Here is a 21,818-nt window from a genome sequence, read left to right as displayed (position 1 = left end):
TTCAAACCGGCACTAGGAAACATACTGAGAAAGCAGAGAAAAAGTGTCTCCTGCAACCCGTTCCCTTGGTGCTAGATGAACGAACGTCTCTCCACTTGCTCTGTTCTGAGAGATAAGTGTGTGTGAAAGCCGTCCTTCACCTAGCTTGTTGGGAACACAAAGTTTCTTTTCAGTTGCAAACTCCATTCCATACATATATATGGGGAGGTAGAAGCTCCCACTCGGTTTTACAGTGAAAACTGCAGGAACTTCAAACCGGCACTAGGAAACAGACTGAGAAAGCAGAGAAAAAGTGTCTCTTGCAAACCGTTCCCTTGGTGCTAGATGAACGAACGTCTCTCCACTTGCTCAGTTCTGAGAGATAAGTGTGTGTGAAAGCCGTCCTTCACCTAGCTTGTTGGGAACACAAAGTTTCTTTTCAGTTGCAAACTCCATTCCATACATATATATGGGGAGGTACTAGCTCCAACTCGGTTTTACAGTTAAAACTGCAGGAACTTCAAACCGGCACTAGGAAACAGACTGAGAAAACAGAGAAAAAGTGTCTCCTGCATCCCGTTCCCTTGGTGCTAGATGAACGAACGTCTCTCCACTTGCTCAGTTCTTAGAGATAAGTGTGTGTGAAAGCCGTCCTTCACCTAGCTTGTTGGGAACACAAAGTTTCTTTTCAGTTGCAAACTCCATTCCATACATATATATGGGGAGGTACGAGCTCCAACTCGGTTTGACAGTGAAAACTGCAAGAACTTCAAACCGGCACTAGGAAACAGACTGAGAAAGCAGAGAAAAAGTGTCTCCTGCAACCCGTTCCCTTGGTGCTAGATGAACGAACGTCTCTCCACTTGCTCAGTTCTGAGAGATAAGTGTGTGTGAAAGCCGTCCTTCAACTAGCTTGTTGGGAACACAAAGTTTCTTTTCAGTTGCAAACTCCATTCCATACATATATATGGAGAGGTAGAAGCTCCAACTCGGTTTTACAGTGAAAACTGCAGGAACTTCAAACCGGCACTTGGAAACAGACTGAGAAAGCAGAGAAAAAGTGTCTCCTGCAACCCGTTCCGTTGGTGCTAGATGAACGAACGTCTCTCCACTTGCTCAGTTCTGAGAGATAAGTGTGTGTGAAAGCCGTCCTTCACCTAGCTTGTTGGGAACACAAAGTTTCTTTTCAGTTGCAAACTCCATTCCATACATATATATGGGGAGGTACTAGCTCCAACTCGGTTTTACAGTGAAAACTGCAGGAACTTCAAACCGGCACTAGGAAACAGACTGAGAAAACAGAGAAAAAGTGTCTCCTGCATCCCGTTCCCTTGGTGCTAGATGAACGAACGTCTCTCCACTTGCTCAGTTCTGAGAGTTAAGTGTGTGTGAAAGCCGTCCTTCACCTAGCTTGTTGGGAACACAAAGTTTCTTTTCAGTTGCAAACTCCATTCCATACATATTTATGGGGAGGTACGAGTTCCAACTCGTTTTGACAGTGAAAACTGCAGGAACTTCAAACTGGCACTAGGAAACAGACTGAGAAAGCAGAGAAAAATTGTCTCCTGCAACCCGTTCCCTTTGTGCTAGATGAACGAACGTTTCTCCACTTGCTCAGTTCTGAGATTTAAGTGCGTGTGAAAGCCGTCCTTCACCTAGCTTTTTGGGAACACAAAGTTTCTTTTCAATTGCAAACTCCATTCCATACATATATATGGGGAAGTACTAGCTCCAACTCGGTTTCACAGTGAAAACTGCAGGAACTTCAAACCGGCACTAGGAAACAGACTGAGAAAGCAGAGAAAAAGTGTCTCCTGCAACCCGTTCCCTTGGTGCTAGATGAACGAACGTCTCTCCCCTTGCTCAGTTCTGAGAGATAAGTGTGTGTGAAAGCCGTCCTTCACCTAGCTTGTTGGGAACACAAAGTTTCTTTTCAGTTGCAAACTCCATTCCATACATATATATGGGGAGGTAGAAGCTCCAACTCGGTTTTACAGTGAAAACTGCAGGAACTTCAAACCGGCACTAGGAAACAGACTGAGAAAGCAGAGAAAAAGTGTCTCCTGCAACCCGTTCCCTTGGTGCTAGATGAACGAACGTCTCTCCACTTGCTCAGTTCTGAGAGATACGTGTGTGTGAAAGCCGTCCTTCACCTAGCTTGTTGGGAACACAAAGTTTCTTTTCAGTTGCAAACTCCATTCCATACATATATATGGGGAGGTACTAGCTCCAACTCGGTTTTACAGTGAAAACTGCAGGAACTTCAAACCGGCACTAGGAAACAGACTGAGAAAACAGAGAAAAAGTGTCTCCGGCATCCCGTTCCCTTGGTGCTAGATGAACGAACGTCTCTCCCACTTGCTCAGTTCTGAGAGATAAGTGTGTGTGAAAGCCGTCCTTCACCTAGCTTGTTGGGAACACAAAGTTACTTTTTAGTTGCAAACTCCATTCCATACATATTTATGGGGAGGTACTAGCTCCAACTCGGTTTGACAGTAAAAACTGCAGGAACTTCAAACCGGCACTAGGAAACATACTGAGAAAGCAGAGAAAATGTGTCTCCTGCAACCCGTTCCCTTGGTGCTAGATGAACGAACGTCTCTCCACTTGCTCTGTTCTGAGAGATAAGTGTGTGTGAAAGCCGTCCTTCACCTAGCTTGTTGGGAACACAAAGTTTCTTTTCAGTTGCAAACTCCGTTCCATACATATATATGGGGAGGTAGAAGCTCCAACTCGGTTTTACAGTGAAAACTGCAGGAACTTCAAACCGGCACTAGGAAACATACTGAGAAAGCAGAGAAAAAGTGTCTCCTGCAACCCGTTCCCTTGGTGCTAGATGAACGAACGTCTCTCCACTTGCTCTGTTCTGAGAGATAAGTGTGTGTGAAAGCCGTCCTTCACCTAGCTTGTTGGGAACACAAAGTTTCTTTTCAGTTGCAAACTCCATTCCATACATATATATGGGGAGGTACTAGGTCCAAATCGGTTTGACAGTGAAAACTGCAGGAACTTCAAACTGGCACTAGGAAACAGACTGAGAAAGCAGAGAAAAAGTGTCTCCTGCAACCCGTTCCCTTTGTGCTAGATGAACGAACGTCTCTCCACTTGCTCAGTTCTGAGAGATAAGTGCGTGTGAAAGCCGTCATTCACCTAGCTTTTTGGGAACACAAAGTTTCTTTTCAGTTGCAAACTCCATTCCATACATATATATGGGGAGGTACTAGCTCCAACTCGGTTTGACAGTGAAAACTGCAGGAACTTCAAACCGGCACTAGGAAACAGACTGAGAAAGTAGAGAAAAAGTGTCTCCTGCAACCCGTTCCCTTGGTGCTAGATGAACGAACGTCTCTCCACTTGCTCAGTTCTGAGAGATAAGTGCGTGTGAAAGCCGTCCTTCACCTAGCTTTTTGGGAACACAAAGTTTCTTTTCAGTTGCAAACTCCATTCCATACATATATATGGGGAGGTACTAGCTCCAACTCCGTTTGACAGTGAAAACTGCAGGAACTTCAAACCGGCACTAGGAAACATACTGGGAAAGCAGAGAAAAAGTGTCTCCTGCAACCCGTTCCCTTGGTGCTAGATGAACGAACGTCTCTCCACTTGCTCTGTTCTGAGGGATAAGTGTGTGTGAAAGCCGTCCTTCACCTAGCTTGTTGGGAACACAAAGTTTCTTTTCAGTTGCAAACTCCATTCCATACATATATATGGGGAGGTAGAAGCTCCAACTCGGTTTGACAGTGAAAACTGCAGGAACTTCAAACCGGCACTAGGAAACAGACTGAGAAAGCAGAGAAATAGTGTCTCCTGCAACCCGTTCCCTTGGTGCTAGATGAACGAACGTCTCTCCACTTGCTCAGTTCTGAGAGATAAGTGTGTGTGAAAGCCGTCCTTCACCTAGCTTGTTGGGAACACAAAGTTTCTTTTCAGTTGCAAACTCCATTCCATACATATATATGGGGAGGTACGAGCTCCAACTCGGTTTGACAGTGAAAACTGCAGGAATTTCAAACTGGCACTAGGAAACAGACTGAGAAAGCAGAGAAAAAGTGCCTCCTGCAACCCGTTCCCTTGGTGCTAGATGAACGAACGTCTCTCCACTTGCTCAGTTCTGAGAGATAAGTGCGGGTGAAAGCCGTCCTTCACCTAGCTTGTTGGAAACACAAAGTTTCTTTTCTGTTGCAAACTCCATTCCATACATATATATGGGGAGGTACTAGCTCCAACTCGGTTTTACAGTGAAAACTGCAGGAACTTCAAACCGGCACTAGGAAACAGACTGAGAAAGCAGAGAAAAAGTGTCTCCTGCAACCCGTTCCCTTGGTGCTAGATGAACGAACGTCTCTCCACTTGCTCAGTTCTGAGAGATACGTGTGTGTGAAAGCCGTCCTTCACCTAGCTTGTTGGGAACACAAAGTTTCTTTTCAGTTGCAAACTCCATTCCATACATATATATGGGGAGGTACTAGCTCCAACTCGGTTTTACAGTGAAAACTGCAGGAACTTCAAACCGGCACTAGGAAACAGACTGAGAAAACAGAGAAAAAGTGTCTCCTGCATCCGGTTCCCTTGGTGCTAGATGAACGAACGTCTCTCCCACTTGCTCAGTTCTGAGAGATAAGTGTGTGTGAAAGCCGTCCTTCACCTAGCTTGTTGGGAACACAAAGTTACTTTTTAGTTGCAAACTCCATTCCATACATATTTATGGGGATGTACTAGCTCCAACTCGGTTTGACAGTAAAAACTGCAGGAACTTCAAACCGGCACTAGGAAACATACTGAGAAAGCAGAGAAAAAGTGTCTCCTGCAACCCGTTCCCTTGGTGCTAGATGAACGAACGTCTCTCCACTTGCTCTGTTCTGAGAGATAAGTGTGTGTGAAAGCCGTCCTTCACCTAGCTTGTTGGGAACACAAAGTTTCTTTTCAGTTGCAAACTCCGTTCCATACATATATATGGGGAGGTAGAAGCTCCAACTCGGTTTTACAGTGAAAACTGCAGGAACTTCAAACCGGCACTAGGAAACAGACTGAGAAAGCAGAGAAAAAGTGTCTCCTGCAACCCGTTCCCTTGGTGCTAGATGAACGAACGTCTCTCCACTTGCTCAGTTCTGAGAGATAAGTGTGTGTGAAAGCCGTCCTTCACATAGCTTGTTGGGAACACAAAGTTTCTTTTCAGTTGCAAACTCCATTCCATACATATATATGGGGAGGTACTAGGTCCAAATCGGTTTGACAGTGAAAACTGCAGGAACTTCAAACTGGCACTAGGAAACAGACTGAGAAAGCAGAGAAAAAGTGTCTCCTGCAACCCGTTCCCTTTGTGCTAGATGAACGAACGTCTCTCCACTTGCTCAGTTCTGAGAGATAAGTGCGTGTGAAAGCCGTATTTCACCTAGCTTTTTGGGAACACAAAGTTTCTTTTCAGTTGCAAACTCCATTCCATACATATATATGGGGAGGTACTAGCTCCAACTCGGTTTGACAGTGAAAACTGCAGGAACTTCAAACCGGCACTAGGAAACAGACTGAGAAAGTAGAGAAAAAGTGTCTCCTGCAACCCGTTAACTTGGTGCTAGATGAACGAACGTCTCTCCACTTGCTCAGTTCTGAGAGATACGTGTGTGTGAAAGCCGTCCTTCACCTAGCTTGTTGGGAACACAAAGTTTCTTTTCAGTTGCAAACTCCATTCCATACATATATATGGGTAGGTACTAGCTCCAACTCGGTTTTACAGTGAAAACTGCAGGAACTTCAAACCGGCACTAGGAAACAGACTGAGGAAACAGAGAAAAAGTGTCTCCTGCATCCCGTTCCCTTGGTGCTAGATGAACGAACGTCTCTCCACTTGCTCAGTTCTGAGAGATAAGTGTGTGTGAAAGCCGTCCTTCACCTAGCTTGTTGGGAACACAAAGTTTCTTTTCAGTTGCAAACTCCATTCCATACATATATATGGGGAGGTAGAAGCTCCAACTCGGTTTTACAGTGAAAACTGCAAGAACTTCAAACCGGCACTAGGAAACAGACTGAGAAAACAGAGAAAAAGTGTCTCCTGCATCCCGTTCCCTTGGTGCTAGATGAACGAACGTCTCTCCACTTGCTCAGTTCTGAGAGATAAGTGTGTGTGAAAGCCGTCCTTCACCTTGCTTGTTGGGAACACAAAGTTTCTTTTCTGTTGCAAACTCCATTCCATACATATATATGGGGAGGTACTAGCTCCAACTCGGTTTTACAGTGAAAACTGCAGGAACTTCAAATCGGCACTAGGAAACAGACTGAGAAAGCAGAGAAAAAGTGTCTCCTGCAACCCGTTCCCTTGGTGCTAGATGAACGAACGTCTCTCCACTTGCTCAGTTCTGAGAGATACGTGTGTGTGAAAGCCGTCCTTCACCTAGCTTGTTGGGAACACAAAGTTTCTTTTCAGTTGCAAACTCCATTCCATACATATATATGGGGAGGTAGAAGCTCCAACTCGGTTTTACAGTGAAAACTGCAAGAACTTCAAACCGGCACTAGGAAACAGACTGAGAAAACAGAGAAAAAGTGTCTCCTGCATCCCGTTCCCTTGGTGCTAGATGAACGAACGTCTCTCCACTTGCTCAGTTCTGAGAGATAAGTGTGTGTGAAAGCCGTCCTTCACCTTGCTTGTTGGGAACACAAAGTTTCTTTTCTGTTGCAAACTCCATTCCATACATATATATGGGGAGGTACTAGCTCCAACTCGGTTTTACAGTGAAAACTGCAGGAAATTCAAATCGGCACTAGGAAACAGACTGAGAAAGCAGAGAAAAAGTGTCTCCTGCAACCCGTTCCCTTGGTGCTAGATGAACGAACGTCTCTCCACTTGCTCAGTTCTGAGAGATACGTGTGTGTGAAAGCCGTCCTTCACCTAGCTTGTTGGGAACACAAAGTTTCTTTTCAGTTGCAAACTCCATTCCATACATATATATGGGGAGGTACTAGCTCCAACTCGGTTTTACAGTGAAAACTGCAGGAACTTCAAACCGGCACTAGGAAACAGACTGAGAAAACAGAGAAAAAGTGTCTCCTGCATCCGGTTCCCTTGGTGCTAGATGAACGAACGTCTCTCCCACTTGCTCAGTTCTGAGAGATAATTGTGTGTGAAAGCCGTCCTTCACCTAGCTTGTTGGGAACACAAAGTTACTTTTTAGTTGCAAACTCCATTCCATACATATTTATGGGGAGGTACTAGCTCCAACTCGGTTTGACAGTAAAAACTGCAGGAACTTCAAACCGGCACTAGGAAACATACTGAGAAAGCAGAGAAAAAGTGTCTCCTGCAACCCGTTCCCTTGGTGCTAGATGAACGAACGTCTCTCCACTTGCTCTGTTCTGAGAGATAAGTGTGTGTGAAAGCCGTCCTTCACCTAGCTTGTTGGGAACACAAAGTTTCTTTTCAGTTGCAAACTCCGTTCCATACATATATATGGGGAGGTAGAAGCTCCAACTCGGTTTTACAGTGAAAACTGCAGGAACTTCAAACCGGCACTTGGAAACAGACTGAGAAAGCAGAGAAAAAGTGTCTCCTGCAACCCGTTCCCTTGGTGCTAGATGAACGAACGTCTCTCCACTTGCTCAGTTCTGAGAGATAAGTCTGTGTGAAAGCCGTCCTTCACCTAGCTTGTTGGGAACACAAAGCTTCTTTTCAGTTGCAAACTCCATTCCATACATATATATGGGGAGGTACTAGGTCCAACACGGTTTGACAGTGAAAACTGCAGGAACTTCAAACTGGCACTAGGAAACAGACTGAGAAAGCAGAGAAAATGTGTCTCCTGCAACCCGTTCCCTTTGTGCTAGATGAACGAACGTCTCTCCACTTGCTCAGTTCTGAGAGATAAGTGCGAGTGAAAGCCGTCCTTCACCTAGCTTTTTGGGAACACAAAGTTTCTTTTCAGTTGCAAACTCCATTCCATACATATATATGGGGAGGTACTAGCTCCAACTCGGTTTGACAGTGAAAACTGCAGGAACTTCAAACCGGCACTAGGAAACAGACTGAGAAAGCAGAGAAAAAGTGTCTCCTGCAACCCGTTCCCTTGGTGCTAGATGAACCAAAGTCTCTCCACTTGCTCAGTTCTGAGAGATACGTGTGTGTGAAAGCCGTCCTTCACCTATCTTGTTGGGAACACAAAGTTTCTTTTCAGTTGCAAACTCCATTCCTTACATATATATGGGGAGGTACTAGCTCCAACTCGGTTTTACAGTGAAAACTGCAGGAACTTCAAACCGGCACTAGGAAACAGACTGAGAAAACAGAGAAAAAGTGTCTCCTGCATCCCGTTCCCTTGGTGCTAGATGAACGAACGTCTCTCCACTTGCTCAGTTCTGAGAGTTAAGTGTGTGTGAAAGCCGTCCTTCACCTAGCTTGTTGGGAACACAAAGTTTCTTTTCAGTTGCAAACTCCATTCCATACATATTTATGGGGAGGTACGTGTTCCAACTCGGTTTGACAGTGAAAACTGCAGGAACTTCAAACTGGCACTAGGAAACAGACTGAGAAATCAGAGAAAAAGTGTCTCCTGCAACCCGTTCCCTTTGTGCTAGATGAACGAACGTTTCTCCACTTGCTCAGTTCTGAGAGATAAGTGCGTGTGAAAGCCATTCTTCAACTAGCTTTTTGGGAACACAAAGTTTCTTTTCAGTTGCAAACTCCATTCCATACATATATATGGGGAAGTACTAGCTCCAACTCGGATTCACAGTGAAAACTGCAGGAACTTCAAACCGGCACTAGGAAACAGACTGAGAAAGCAGAGAAAAAGTGTCTCCTGCAACCCGTTCCCTTGGTGCTAGATGAACGAACGTCTCTCCACTTGCTCAGTTCTGAGAGATAAGTGTGTGTGAAAGCCGTCCTTCACCTAGCTTGTTGGGAACACAAAGTTTCTTTTCAGTTGCAAACTCCATTCCATACATATATATGGGGAGGTAGAAGCTCCAACTCGGTTTTACAGTGAAAACTGCAGGAACTTCAAACCGGCACTAGGAAACAGACTGAGAAAGCAGAGAAAAAGTGTCTCCTGCAACCCGTTCCCTTGGTGCTAGATGAACGAACGTCTCTCCACTTGCTCAGTTCTGAGAGATACGTGTGTGTGAAAGCCGTCCTTCACCTAGCTTGTTGGGAACACAAAGTTACTTTTTAGTTGCAAACTCCATTCCATACATATTTATGGGGAGGTACTAGCTCCAACTCGGTTTGACAGTAAAAACTGCAGGAACTTCAAACTGGCACTAGGAAACAGACTGAGAAATCAGAGAAAAAGTGTCTCCTGCAACACGTTCCCTTTGTGCTAGATGAACGAACGTTTCTCCACATGCTCAGTTCTGAGAGATAAGTGCGTGTGAAAGCCATCCTTCAACTAGCTTTTTGGGAACACAAAGTTTCTTTTCAGTTGCAAACTCCATTCCATACATATATATGGGGAGGTACTAGCTCCAACTCGGATTCACAGTGAAAACTGCAGGAACTTCAAACCGGCACTAGGAAACAGACTGAGAAAGCAGAGAAAAAGTGTCTCCTGCAACCCGTTCCCTTGGTGCTAGATGAACGAACGTCTCTCCCCTTGCTCAGTTCTGAGAGATAAGTGTGTGTGAAAGCCGTCCTTCACCTAGCTTGTTGGGAACACAAAGTTTCTTTTCAGTTGCAAACTCCATTCCATACATATATATGGGGAGGTAGAAGCTCCAACTCGGTTTTACAGTGAAAACTGCAGGAACTTCAAACCGGCACTAGGAAACAGACTGAGAAAGCAGAGAAAAAGTATCTCCTGCAACCCGTTCCCTTGGTGCTAGATGAACGAACGTCTCTCCACTTGCTCAGTTCTGAGAGATACGTGTGTGTGAAAGCCGTCCTTCACCTAGCTTGTTGGGAACACAAAGTTTCTTTTTAGTTGCAAACTCAATTCCATACATATACATGGGTAGGTACTAGCTCCAACTCGGTTTTACAGTGAAAACTGCAGGAACTTCAAACCGGCACTAGGAAACAGACTGAGAAAACAGAGAAAAAGTGTCTCCTGCATCCCGTTCCCTTGGTGCTAGATGAACGAACGTCTCTCCCACTTGCTCAGTTCTGAGAGATAAGTGTGTGTGAAAGCCGTCCTTCACCTAGCTTGTTGGGAACACAAAGTTACTTTTTAGTTGCAAACTCCATTCCATACATATTTATGGGGAGGTACTAGCTCCAACTCGGTTTGACAGTAAAAACTGCAGGAACTTCAAACCGGCACTAGGAAACATACTGAGAAAGCAGAGAAAAAGTGTCTCCTGCAACCCGTTCCCTTGGTGCTAGATGAACGAACGTCTCTCCACTTGCTCTGTTCTGAGAGATAAGTGTTTGTGAAAGCCGTCCTTCACCTAGCTTGTTGGGAACACAAAGTTTCTTTTCAGTTGCAAACTCTGTTCCATACATATATATGGGGAGGTAGAAGCTCCAACTCGGTTTTACAGTGAAAACTGCAGGAACTTCAAACCGGCACTAGGAAACAGACTGAGAAAGCAGAGAAAAAGTGTCTCCTGCAACCCGTTCCCTTGGTGCTAGATGAACGAACGTCTCTCCACTTGCTCTGTTCTGAGAGATAAGTGTGTGTGAAAGCCGTCCTTCACCTAGCTTGTTGGGAACACAAAGTTTCTTTTCAGTTGCAAACTCCATTCCATACATATATATGGGGAGGTACTAGGTCCAAATCGGTTTGACAGTGAAAACTGCAGGAACTTCAAACTGGCACTAGGAAACAGACTGAGAAAGCAGAGAAAAAGTGTCTCCTGCAACCCGTTCCCTTTGTGCTAGATGAACGAACGTCTCTCCACTTGCTCAGTTCTGAGAGATAAGTGCGTGTGAAAGCCGTCATTCACCTAGCTTTTTGGGAACACAAAGTTTCTTTTCAGTTGCAAACTCCATTCCATACATATATATGGGGAGGTACTAGCTCCAACTCGGTTTGACAGTGAAAACTGCAGGAACTTCAAACCGGCACTAGGAAACAGACTGAGAAAGTACAGAAAAAGTGTCTCCTGCAACCCGTTCCCTTGGTGCTAGATGAACGAACGTCTCTCCACTTGCTCAGTTCTGAGAGATACGTGTGTGTGAAAGCCGTCCTTCACCTAGCTTTTTGGGAACACAAAGTTTCTTTTCAGTTGCAAACTCAATTCCATACATATATATGGGGAGGTACTAGCTCCAACTCGGTTTTACAGTGAAAACTGCAGGAACTTCAAACCGGCACTAGGAAACAGACTGAGAAAACAGAGAAAAAGTGTCTCCTGCATCCCGTTCCCTTGGTGCTAGATGAACGAACGTCTCTCCACTTGCTCAGTTCTGAGAGATAAGTGTGTGTGAAAGCCGTCCTTCACCTAGCTTGTTGGGAACACAAAGTTTCTTTTCAGTTGCAAACTCCATTCCATACATATATATGGGGAGGTAGAAGCTCCAACTCGGTTTGACAGTGATAACTGCAGGAACTTCAAACCGGCACTAGGAAACAGACTGAGAAAGCAGAGAAAAAGTGTCTCCTGCAACCCGTTCCCTTGGTGCTAGATGAACGAACGTCTCTCCACTTGCTCAGTTCTGAGAGATACGTGTGTGTGAAAGCCGTCCTTCACCTAGCTTGTTGGGAACACAAAGTTTCTTTTCAGTTGCAAACTCCATTCCATACATATATATGGGGAGGTAGAAGCTCCAACTCGGTTTTACAGTGAAAACTGCAGGAACTTCAAATCGGCACTAGGAAACAGACTGAGAAAACAGTGAAAAAGTGTCTCCTGCATCCCGTTCCCTTGGTGCTAGATGAACGAACGTCTCTCCACTTGCTCAGTTCTGAGAGATAAGTGTGTGTGAAAGCCGTCCTTCACCTTTCTTGTTGGGAACACAAAGTTTCTTTTCAGTTGCAAACTCCATTCCTTACATATATAAGGGGAGGTAGAAGCTCCAACTCGGTTTTACAGTGAAAACTGCAGGAACTTCAAACCGGCACTAGGAAACAGACTGAGAAAGCAGAGAAAAATTGTCTCCTGCAACCCGTTCCCTTGGTGCTAGATGAACGAACGTCTCTCCACTTGCTCAGTTCTGAGAGATAAGTGTGTGTGAAAGCCGTCCTTCACCTAGCTTGTTGGGAACACAAAGTTTCTTTTCAGTTGCAAACTCCATTCCATAAATATATATGGGGAGGTACTAGCTCCAACTCGGTTTGACAGTGAAAACTGCAGGAACTTCAAACTGGCACTAGGAAACAGACTGAGAAAGCAGAGAAAAAGTGTCTCCGGCAACCCGTTCCATTTGTGCTAGATGAACGAACGTCTCTCCACTTGCTCAGTTCTGAAAGATAAGTGCGTGTGAAAGCCGTCCTTCACCTAGCTTTTTGGGAACACAAAGTTTCTTTTCAGTTGCAAACTCCATTCCATACATATATATGGGGAGGTACTAGCTCCAACTCGGTTTGACAGTGAAAACTGCAGGAACTTCAAACTGGCACTAGGAAACAGACTGAGAAAGCAGAGAAAAAGTGTCTCCTGCAACCCGTTCCCTTGGTGCTAGATGAACGAACGTCTCTCCACTTGCTCAGTTCTGAGAGATACGGGTGAGTGAAAGCCGTCCTTCACCTAGCTTGTTGGGAACACAAAGTTTCTTTTCAGTTGCAAACTCCAATCCATACATATATATGGGGAGGTACTAGCTCCAACTCGGTTTTACAGTGAAAACTGCAGGAACTTCAAACCGGCACTAGGAAACAGACTGAGAAAACAGAGAAAAAGTGTCTCTTGCATCCCGTTCCCTTGGTGCTAGATGAACGAACGTCTCTCCACTTGCTCAGTTCTGAGAGATATGTGTGTGTGAAAGCCGTCCTTCACCTAGCTTGTTGGGAACACAAAGTTTCTTTTCACTTGCAAACTCCATTCCATACATATATATGGGGAGGTAGAAGCTCCAACTCGGTTTTACAGTGAAAACTGCAGGAACTTCAAACCGGCACTTGGAAACAGACTGAGAAAGCAGAGAAAAAGTGTCTCCTGCAACCCGTTCCCTTGGTGCTAGATGAACGAACGTCTCTCCACTTGCTCAGTTCTGAGAGATAAGTGTGTGTGAAAGCCGTCCTTCACCTAGCTTGTTGGGAACACAAAGTTTCTTTTCAGTTGCAAACTCCATTCCATACATATATATGGGGAGGTACTAGGTCCAACACGATTTGACAGTGAAAACTGCAGGAACTTCAAACTGGCACTAGGAAACAGACTGAGAAAGCAGAGAAAACGTGTCTCCTGCAACCCGTTCCCTTAGTGCTAGATGAACGAAAGTCTCTCCACTTGCTCAGTTCTGAGAGATACGTGTGTGTGAAAGCCGTCCTTCACCTAGCTTGTTGGGAACACAAAGTTTCTTTTCAGTTGCAAACTCCATTCCTTACATATGTATGGGGAGGTACTAGCTCCAACTCGGTTTTACAGTGAAAACTGCAGGAACTTCAAACCGGCACTAGGAAACAGACTGAGAAAACAGAGAAAAAGTGTCTCCTGCATCCCGTTCCCTTGGTGCTAGATGAACGAACGTCTCTCCACTTGCTCAGTTCTGAGAGTTAAGTGTGTGTGAAAGCCGTCCTTCACCTAGCTTGTTGGGAACACAAAGTTTCTTTTCAGTTGCAAACTCCATTCCATACATATTTATGGGGAGGTACGAGTTCCAACTCGGTTTGACAGTGAAAACTGCAGGAACTTCAAACTGGCACTAGGAAACAGACTGAGAAAGCAGAGAAAAAGTGTCTCCTGCAACCCGTTCCCTTTGTGCTAGATGAACGAACGTTTCTCCACTTGCTCAGTTCTGAGAGATTAGTGCGTGTGAAAGCCGTCCTTCACCTAGCTTTTTCGGAACACAAAGTTTCTTTTCTGTTGCAAACTCCATTCCATACATATATATGGGGAGGTACTAGCTCCAACTCGGTTTCACAGTGAAAACTGCAGGAACTTCAAACCGGCACTAGGAAACAGACTGAGAAAGCAGAGAAAAAGTGTCTCCTGCAACCCGTTCCCTTGGTGCTAGATGAACGAACGTCTCTCCCCTTGCTCAGTTCTGAGAGATAAGTGTGTGTGAAAGCCGTCCTTCACCTAGCTTGTTGGGAACACAAAGTTTCTTTTCAGTTGCAAACTCCATTCCATACATATATATGGGGAGGTAGAAGCTCCAACTCGGTTTTACAGTGAAAACTGCAGGAACTTCAAACCGGCACTAGGAAACAGACTGAGAAAACAGAGAAAAAGTGTCTCCTGCAACCCGTTCCCTTGGTGCTAGATGAACAAACGTCTCTCCACTTGCTCAGTTCTGAGAGATAAGTGTGTGTGAAAGCCGTCCTTCACCTAGCTTGTTGGGAACACAAAGTTTCTTTTCAGTTGCAAACTCCATTCCATACATATATATGGGGAGGTACTAGCTCCAACTCGGTTTGACAGTGAAAACTGCAGGAACTTCAAACCGGCACTAGGAAACAGACTGAGAAAACAGAGAAAAAGTGTCTTCTGCATCCCGTTCCCTTGGTGCTAGATGAACGAACGTCTCTCCACTTGCTCAGTTCTGAGAGATAAGTGTGTGTGAAAGCCGTCCTTCACCTAGCTTGTTGGGAACACAAAGTTTCTTTTCAGTTGCAAACTCCATTCCATACATATATATGGGGAGGTACGAGCTCCAACTCGGTTTGACAGTGAAAACTGCAAGAACTTCAAACCGGCACTAGGAAACAGACTGAGAAAGCAGAGAAAAAGTGTCTCCTGCAACCCGTTCCCTTGGTGCTTGATGAACGAACGTCTCTCCACTTGCTCAGTTCTGAGAGATAAGTGTGTGTGAAAGCCGTCCTTCAACTAGCTTGTTGGGAACACAAAGTTTCTTTTCAGTTGCAAACTCCATTCCATACATATATATGGGGAGGTAGAAGCTCCAACTCGGTTTTACAGTGAAAACTGCAGGAACTTCAAACCGGCACTTGGAAACAGACTGAGAAAGCAGAGAAAAAGTGTCTCCTGCAACCCGTTCCCTTGGTGCTAGATGAACGAACGTCTCTCCACTTGCTCAGTTCTGAGAGATAAGTGTGTGTGAAAGCCGTCCTTCACCTAGCTTGTTGGGAACACAAAGTTTCTTTTCAGTTGCAAACTCCATTCCATACATATATATGGGGAGGTACTAGGTCCAACACGGTTTGACAGTGAAAACTGCAGGAACTTCAAACTGGCACTAGGAAACAGACTGAGAAAGCAGAGAAAAAGTGTCTCCTGCAACCCGTTCCCTTGGTGCTAGATGAACGAACGTCTCTCCACTTGCTCAGTTCTGAGAGATAAGTGCGAGTGAAAGCCGTCCTTCACCTAGCTTTTTGGGAACACAAAGTTTCTTTTCAGTTGCAAACTCCATTCCATACATATATATGGGGAGGTACTAGCTCCAACTCGGTTTGACAGTGAAAACTGCAGGAACTTCAAACCGGCACTAGGAAACAGACTGAGAAAGTAGAGAAAAAGTGTCTCCTGCAACCCGTTCCCTTGGTGCTAGATGAACGAAAGTCTCTCCACTTGCTCAGTTCTGAGAGATACGTGTGTGTGAAAGCCGTCCTTCACCTATCTTGTTGGGAACACAAAGTTTCTTTTCAGTTGCAAACTCCATTCCTTACATATATATGGGGAGGTACTAGCTCCAACTCGGTTTTACAGTGAAAACTGCAGGAACTTCAAACCGGCACTAGGAAACAGACTGAGAAAACAGAGAAAAAGTGTCTCCTGCATCCCGTTCCCTTGGTGCTAGATGAACGAACGTCTCTCCACTTGCTCAGTTCTGAGAGTTAAGTGTGTGTGAAAGCCGTCCTTCACCTAGCTTGTTGGGAACACAAAGTTTCTTTTCAGTTGCAAACTCCATTCCATACATATTTATGGGGAGGTACGAGTTCCAACTCGGTTTGACAGTGAAAACTGCAGGAACTTCAAACTGGCACTAGGAAACAGACTGAGAAATCAGAGAAAAAGTGTCTCCTGCAACCCGTTCCCTTTGTGCTAGATGAACGAACGTTTCTCCACTTGCTCAGTTCTGAGAGATAAGTGCGTGTGAAAGCCATCCTTCACCTAGCTTTTTGGGAACACAAAGTTTCTTTTCAGTTGCAAACTCCATTCCATACATATATATGGGGAGGTACTAGCTCCAACTCGGATTCACAGTGAAAACTGCAGGAACTTCAAACCGGCACTAGGAAACAGACTGAGAAATCAGAGAAAAAGTGTCTCCTGCAACCCGTTCCCTTGGTGCTAGATGAACGAACGTCTCTCCACTTGCTCAGTTCTGAGAGATCGTGTGTGTGAAAGCCGTCCTTCACCTAGCTTGTTGGGAACACAAAGTTTCTTTTCAGTTGCAAACTCCATTCCATACATATGTATGGGGAGGTACTAGCTCCAACTCGGTTTTACAGTGAAAACTGCAGGAACTTCAAACCGGCACTAGGAAACAGACTGAGAAAACAGAGAAAAAGTTTCTCCTGCATCCCGTTCCCTTGGTGCTAGATGAACGAACGTCTCTCCCACTTGCTCAGTTCTGAGAGATAAGTGTGTGTGAAAGCCGTCCTTCACCTAGCTTGTTGGGAACACAAAGTTACTTTTTAGTTGCAAACTCCATTCCATACATATTTATGGGGAGGTACTAGCTCCAACTCGGTTTGACAGTAAAAACTGCAGGAACTTCAAACCGGCACTAGGAAACATACTGAGAAAGCAGAGAAAAAGTGTCTCCTGCAACCCGTTCCCTTGGTGCTAGATGAACGAACGTCTCTCCACTTGCTCTGTTCTGAGAGATAAATGTTTGTGAAAGCCGTCCTTCACCTAGCTTGTTGGGAACACAAAGTTTCTTTTCAGTTGCAAACTCCGTTCCATACATATATATGGGGAGGTAGAAGCTCCAACTCGGTTTTACAGTGAAAACTGCAGGAACTTCAAACCGGCACTAGGAAACAGACTGAGAAAGCAGAGAAAAAGTGTCTCCTGCAACCCGTTCCCTTGGTGCTAGATGAACGAACGTCTCTCCACTTGCTCTGTTCTGAGAGATAAGTGTGTGTGAAAGCCGTCCTTCACCTAGCTTGTTGGGAACACAAAGTTTCTTTTCAGTTGCAAACTCCTTTCCATACATATATATGGGGAGGTACTAAGTCCAAATCGGTTTGACAGTGAAAACTGCAGGAACTTCAAACTGGCACTAGGAAACAGACTGAGAAAGCAGAGAAAAAGTGTCTCCTGCAACCCGTTCCCTTTGTGCTAGATGAACGAACGTCTCTCCACTTGCTCAGTTCTGAGAGATAAGTGCGTGTGAAAGCCGTCATTCACCTAGCTTTTTGGGAACACAAAGTTTCTTTTCAGTTGCAAACTCCATTCCATACATATATATGGGTAGGTACTAGCTCCAACTCGGTTTGACAGTGAAAACTGCAGGAACTTCAAACCGGCACTAGGAAACAGACTGAGAAAGTAGAGAAAAAGTGTCTCCTGCAACCCGTTCCCTTGGTGCTAGATGAACGAACGTCTCTCCACTTGCTCAGTTCTGAGAGATACGTGTGTGTGAAAGCCGTCCTTCACCTAGCTTTTTGGGAACACAAAGTTTCTTTTCAGTTGCAAACTCAATTCCATACATATATATGGGGAGGTACTAGCTCCAACTCGGTTTTACAGTGAAAACTGCAGGAACTTCAAACCGGCACTAGGAAACAGACTGAGAAAACAGAGAAAAAGTGTCTCCTGCAACCCGTTCCCTTGGTGCTAGATGAACGAACGTCTCTCCACTTGCTCAGTTCTAAGAGATAAGTGTGTGTGAAAGCCGTCCTTCACCTAGCTTGTTGGGAACACAAAGTTTCTTTTCAGTTGCAAACTCCATTCCATACATATATATGGGGAGGTAGAAGCTCCAACTCGTTTTGACAGTGATAACTGCAGGAACTTCAAACCGGCACTAGGAAACAGACTGAGAAAGCAGAGAAAAAGTGTCTCCTGCAACCCGTTCCCTTGGTGCTAGATGAACGAACGTCTCTCCACTTGCTCAGTTCTGAGAGATACGTGTGTGTGAAAGCCGTTCTTCACCTAGCTTGTTGGGAACACAAAGTTTCTTTTCAGTTGCAAAATACATTCCATACATATATATGGGGAGGTAGAAGCTCCAACTCGGTTTTACAGTGAAAACTGCAGGAACTTCAAACCGGCACTAGGAAACAGACTGAGAAAACAGAGAAAAAGTGTCTCCTGCATCCCGTTCCCTTGGTGCTAGATGAACGAACGTCTCTCCACTTGCTCAGTTCTGAGAGATAAGTGTGTGTGAAAGCCGTCCTTCACCTTTCTTGTTGGGAACACAAAGTTTCTTTTCAGTTGCAAACTCCATTCCTTACATATACAAGGGGAGGTAGAAGCTCCAACTCGGTTTTACAGTGAAAACTGCAGGAACTTCAAACCGGCACTAGGAAACAGACTGAGAAAGCAGAGAAAAATTGTCTCCTGCAACCCGATCCCTTGGTGCTAGATGAACGAACGTCTCTCCACTTGCTCAGTTCTGAGAGATAAGTGTGTGTGAAAGCCGTCCTTCACCTAGCTTGTTGGGAACACAAAGTTTCTTTTCAGTTGCAAACTCCATTCCATAAATATATATGGGGAGGTACTAGCTCCAACTCGGTTTGACAGTGAAAACTGCAGGAACTTCAAACTGACACTAGGAAACAGACTGAGAAAGCAGAGAAAAAGTGTCTCCGGCAACCCGTTCCATTTGTGCTAGATGAACGAACGTCTCTCCACTTGCTCAGTTCTGAAAGATAAGTGCGTGTGAAAGCCGTCCTTCACCTAGCTTTTTGGGAACACAAAGTTTCTTTTCAGTTGCAAACTCCATTCCATACATATATATGGGGAGGTACTAGCTCCAACTCGGTTTGACAGTGAAAACTGCAGGAACTTCAAACCGGCACTAGGAAACAGACTGAGAAAGCAGAGAAAAAGTGTCTCCTGCAACCCGTTCCCTTGGTGCTAGATGAACGAACGTCTCTCCACTTGCTCAGTTCTGAGAGATACGGGTGTGTGAAAGCCGTCCTTCACCTAGCTTGTTGGGAACACAAAGTTTCTTTTCAGTTGCAAACTCCAATCCATACATATATATGGGGAGGTACTAGCTCCAACTCTGTTTTACAGTGAAAACTGCAGGAACTTCAAACCGGCACTAGGAAACAGACTGAGAAAACAGATAAAAATGTCTCTTGCATCCCGTTCCCTTGGTGCTAGATGAACGAACGTCTCTCCACTTGCTCAGTTCTTAGAGATAAGTGTGTGTGAAAGCCGTCCTTCACCTAGCTTGTTGGGAACACAAAGTTTCTTTTCAGTTGCAAACTCCATTCCATACATATATATGGGCAGGTAGAAGCTCCAACTCGGTTTTACAGTGAAAACTGCAGGAACTTCAAACCGGCACTAGGAAACAGACTGAGAAAGCAGAGAAAAATTGTCTCCTGCAACCCGATCCCTTGGTGCTAGATGAACGAACGTCTCTCCACTTGCTCAGTTCTGAGAGATAAGTGTGTGTGAAAGCCGTCCTTCACCTAGCTTGTTGGGAACACAAAGTTTCTTTTCAGTTGCAAACTCCATTCCATAAATATATATGGGGAGGTACTAGCTCCAACTCGGTTTGACAGTGAAAACTGCAGGAACTTCAAACTGACACTAGGAAACAGACTGAGAAAGCAGAGAAAAAGTGTCTCCGGCAACCCGTTCCATTTGTGCTAGATGAACGAACGTCTCTCCACTTGCTCAGTTCTGAAAGATAAGTGCGTGTGAAAGCCGTCCTTCACCTAGCTTTTTGGGAACACAAAGTTTCTTTTCAGTTGCAAACTCCATTCCATACATATATATGGGGAGGTACTAGCTCCAACTCGGTTTGACAGTGAAAACTGCAGGAACTTCAAACCGGCACTAGGAAACAGACTGAGAAAGCAGAGAAAAAGTGTCTCCTGCAACCCGTTCCCTTGGTGCTAGATGAACGAACGTCTCTCCACTTGCTCAGTTCTGAGAGATACGGGTGTGTGAAAGCCGTCCTTCACCTAGCTTGTTGGGAACACAAAGTTTCTTTTCAGTTGCAAACTCCAATCCATACATATATATGGGGAGGTACTAGCTCCAACTCTGTTTTACAGTGAAAACTGCAGGAACTTCAAACCGGCACTAGGAAACAGACTGAGAAAACAGATAAAAATGTCTCTTGCATCCCGTTCCCTTGGTGCTAGATGAACGAACGTCTCTCCACTTGCTCAGTTCTGAGAGATAAGTGTGTGTGAAAGCCGTCCTTCACCTAGCTTGTTTGGAACACAAAGTTTCTTTTCACTAGCAAACTCCATTCCATACATATATATGGGAAGTAGAAGCTCCAACTCGGTTTTACAGTGAAAACTGCAGGAACTTCAAACCGGCACTTGGAAACAGACTGAGAAAGCAGAGAAAAAGTGTCACCTGCAACCCGTTCCCTTGGTGCTAGATGAACGAACGTCTCTCCACTTGCTCAGTTCTGAGAGATAAGTGTGTGTGAAAGCCGTCCTTCACCTAGATTGTTGGGAACACAAAGTTTCTTTTCAGTTGCAAACTCCATTCCATACATATATATGGGGAGGTACTAGGTCCAACACGGTTTGACAGTGAAAACTGCAGGAACTTCAAACTGGCACTAGGAAACAGACTGAGAAAGCAGAGAAAACGTGTCTCCTGCAACCCGTTCCCTTTGTGCTAGATGAACGAACGTCTCTCCACTTGCTCAGTTCTGAGAGATAAGTGCGAGTGAAAGCCGTCCTTCACCTAGCTTTTTGGGAACACAAAGTTTCTTTTCAGTTGCAAACTCCATTCCATACATATATATGGGGAGGTACTAGCTCCAACTCGGTTTGACAGTGAAAACTGCAGGAACTTCAAACCGGCACTAGGAAACAGACTGAGAAAGCAGAGAAAAAGTGTCTCCTGCAACCCGTTCCCTTAGTGCTAGATGAACGAAAGTCTCTCCACTTGCTCAGTTCTGAGAGATACGTGTGTGTGAAAGCCGTCCTTCACCTAGCTTGTTGGGAACACAAAGTTTCTTTTCAGTTGCAAACTCCATTCCTTACATATATATGGGGAGGTACTAGCTCCAAGTCGGTTTTACAGTGAAAACTGCAGGAACTTCAAACCGGCACTAGGAAACAGACTGAGAAAACAGAGAAAAAGTGTCTCCTGCATCCCGTTCCCTTGGTGCTAGATGAACGAACGTCTCTCCACTTGCTCAGTTCTGAGAGTTAAGTGTGTGTGAAAGCCGTCCTTCACCTAGCTTGTTGGGAACACAAAGTTTCTTTTCAGTTGCTAACTCCATTCCATACATATATATGGGGAGGTAGAAGCTCCAACTCGGTTTTACAGTGAAAACTGCAGGAACTTCAAACCGGCACTAGGAAACAGACTGAGAAAGCAGAGAAAAGTGTCTCCTGCAACCCGTTCCCTTGGTGCTAGATGAACGAACGTCTGTCCACTTGCTCAGTTCTGAAAGATAAGTGTGTGTGAAAGCCGTCCTTCACCTAGCTTGTTGGGAACACAAAGTTTCTTTTCAGTTGCAAACTCCATTCCATACATATATATGGGGAGGTACTAGCTCCAACTCGGTTTGACAGTGAAAACTGCAGGAACTTCAAACCGGCACTAGGAAACAGACTGAGAAAGCAGAGAAAAAGTGTCTCCTGCAACCCGTTCCCTTGGTGCTAGATGAACGAACGTCTCTCCACTTGCTCAGTTCTGAGAGATAAGTGTGTGTGAAAGCCGTCCTTCACCTAGCTTTTTGGGAA

Source organism: Camelus dromedarius, unplaced genomic scaffold (assembly GCF_036321535.1).
Source record: "Camelus dromedarius isolate mCamDro1 unplaced genomic scaffold, mCamDro1.pat HAP1_SCAFFOLD_123, whole genome shotgun sequence".
Classification (NCBI taxonomy): domain Eukaryota; kingdom Metazoa; phylum Chordata; class Mammalia; order Artiodactyla; family Camelidae; genus Camelus; species Camelus dromedarius.
Note: the sequence above shows the minus strand (reverse complement) of the source record.